A 3,186-nucleotide genomic window follows, 5' to 3' on the forward strand; every position below is an offset into this window, starting at 1 on the left:
TATTGGTGGGAAAGCCAGAAGGAAAGAGACCACAAGGAAGACCAAGGCGTAGGTGGGTGGACAATATTAGAATGGATCTTAGAGAGATAGAATGGGATGATATTGATTGGATTGATCTGGCTGAGGATAGGGACTAGAGGAGGGCTCTTGTGAACACGGTAATAAACCTTCGGGTTCCATAAACTGTTGGGAAATTCTTGAGTAGCTGCAGAAATGGCGGCTCCTCCAGAAGGGCTCAGCTCCATGAGTAAGTAAGTAAGTAAGTAAGTAAGTCACTAAGTAAGGCAGTATAATAACAAAACCTGCCACCAGATATGACCCTAAACCCTCTTCTCAGTCTCATCACATATTTCCTAAGACCAACTGTAATATTATTCTCAACAGATGATCAGGAAACCCATTCTTTATGATCAGTTAATTCCCGTTTTTGCTGTATGTTAAGCATGCCCAACTGCAGCAAGACGACCCACATCTGTCGTACCCTATACTGGATTTCCTTTTAGTAAAAAATTCAATACATTCTCTCTACATCGGGGTCCAAAGAGGAAAAGAGGGTGAAAGATCTGCTTTGAAGATCGCACTGGTGAACCAGACAGGGAATAAGTTGTGTGTGGGGTGTAACAACAGCAAATCCTTCGCCAATCACACTGTGAAACGTGAGTACTGCACTGTGTCCGACCTGCCGGTAATAGGCTGTAGTTGGGGATTGATAAATAAATTAACAATAGATGTAATGGGAGGGGTGAGACAGAATGAACGCTAATGGAACCAGCAGCATGTCAAAGCCCTGCTGTAGCTTACACCGCCAAATCAACGTACATGTTTATGGAGATTTTACGAGGAAGGTGGGGAACTTGTACACAGTTCTCTACGCCGACGTCACCATAGTAGTTATTCAGCCATTTGGAGAAATGTATAATGAAATTTTGATGTCATTTATTTATTTATTTTGTTACGAAACGCACACCATGACAGTTTATTAATAATATAATGCTTCTAGGGAAGTCCTTTATCTGAAAGCAATTTTTGTGTATTCCACCAAACTGATCTTTACAAATTATCATTTTGGAATACGTCATAATCTCATATAATTCCATTATTACTTAGATTAATTCAGTTTTAAGTTTAGTAACTTCGTTTCAAGTTCGAAACTTTGTGTTGACAACGAAGAGTAACCAGGAAAATTGCTCTAACTTAGTGATTGAAACTCTCATCGAATGGGCAGAGTGAGAAGTAAGACGGAAAGTATATTCTGTGGCAGAAACTCTGTCATATTCCCTAGTGTTTGTTGATGTTTCATTTCTGTAAAGGATCATTTCTAAACGTAATATATTAACGGAGTGATATCTATCGTAACGGGGAAAAATGTTAATACTTTCATATTTTCACTGGTTTAGAAACCACGAAACTTCTGAAATAAAATTAGTTATTCAGGGTAGAATTAACACATCTTGTATATTCTGTTGAACAGAATGTTATTATTGCCTGATACTCTTTAAAACTTGCTCATTTAAATACTGCGTATTTACATTTGTGGATAAAATTTCATATGACGAGGTTTCAGCTACGACGGAAATTCATGAAACTGTGCAGACATTTCGTGAAACTTGATCTTCTTTTCTTGTATGGCAGTACATACCAGCGAAGTCCCAGTACTCCCATTTCCCGGATTTCAGAACCTTATTATTATACTGTTCACTGTTCTACACACAAGAGAGCACACTGGGTCTTCTCAGATTCTTATATTTTTCAATAGCCGTTGCATGGTAGCGCCTTACATCGGCGGGCATTCCTCTTCGCCTGGGTTCCCAAACTGTTCCTGGCCTCAGCCACCAGCTTGTCACGGCAACAGCTCACAGCAACTGAACCCCAGCGGTTATGTAACATCTAACTGGCCCTGCTCATAGCATCTCGGCATGAGCTACGTTGAAACACCGCTTTTTCTCGAAATTTATGGACTGCTTCTCTTCAGAAGTTACAGCAAGTTCATCATGACTGTGTTCAGATATATTCATCTCCATCTGACAGTAATTTGAGCCCCATAGATGTGATTCATAACCATTCTTCTCCCAAAGTGTGTTTTTTCTCCACGTAATTCTGGAGGTCCTGTGTCGGAAGAAATATACAGTCAGTAGGAATAGAAGGAACCATAAACTACGGACTACTTCATCTAAAAACTGGATACCGCCAGACGAAGCTTTTCACAGAGTCCAGTGAGATACGTAAAAATGAGGGAAGAAGCAGTAGCGATATAATTCAGTTTACTATCCCAATAAACGCCTGGTGAGACTGAGGAAGATTATGAAAAATTTTAGATTATGATACGCTCAACTCCTTGTGATTGGAATTGTAGAGAATTGTCACTGATTACGCGTCTGTATGCTAAACGAAAGGAGCTAAGAAGGTAAAAGCTGGAATCAATACATATGTTTGTGCCGTTGAATGTTTATATTTCATACTCTGCAGTCTTTATGGTTCAGTTTTTTCCGTCTTCACCGTGGGGGCGGAAGAAGGGAATGAAGTTTGATGGCAGTTTCTTTACTTACTAAGACATGACAATGAAATTAGAAGCAATTTTGACGTACCAAAATGTAAAGAGGCGGGACGTTGTTATGGCGCTCTTCCTCCTCCACTCCACAGCGCCATCAGGGAACAAGAGCTTACCGCTGATTACCGTCCCTGCTAACGTATTCCACCCTCATAAATAAATGGGGCAACGACACGAGAATGCAAGGTAAGACAAAATGTAGTCGTTATTTTGTAACATAAGCATATTTGTGGAACAGAGGACTACTTATTCTACGAGTGTAGCTCATTTTGAAATTTTATGTAACCTATGTCCACATTATCGCTTGTTTTTATTTTACAGTTCTCGGCCTTATTATGTTCCTTATGTAGAACAGCCCCGTCACGGTAGCCGAGCGGTCTAAGGCATGCACTGTCTTCGCTCGCTCGGAAGCCGGGGATCATGCGTTCGAATCCCACTCAGGGCATGGATGTTTGTGTGCGTTTTCTGTGTTTGTGTACAGGTAGAGGCCTTGCGACGAGCTGATCACCCGCCCAAGGAGTCCTACCGTATGTCTAAGATCTAGTAAAACCGAAGTGAAAGGGAGAGTTTCATGGAGGTAGGCCTAGGCCCACTGGGGCTGTAGTGCCAATGGTGGGGGGGGGGGGGGAACCCCCCCC

This window comes from Cryptotermes secundus, unplaced genomic scaffold (genome assembly GCF_002891405.2).
Source record: "Cryptotermes secundus unplaced genomic scaffold, Csec_1.0 scaffold761, whole genome shotgun sequence".
Classification (NCBI taxonomy): Eukaryota; Metazoa; Arthropoda; class Insecta; order Blattodea; family Kalotermitidae; genus Cryptotermes; species Cryptotermes secundus.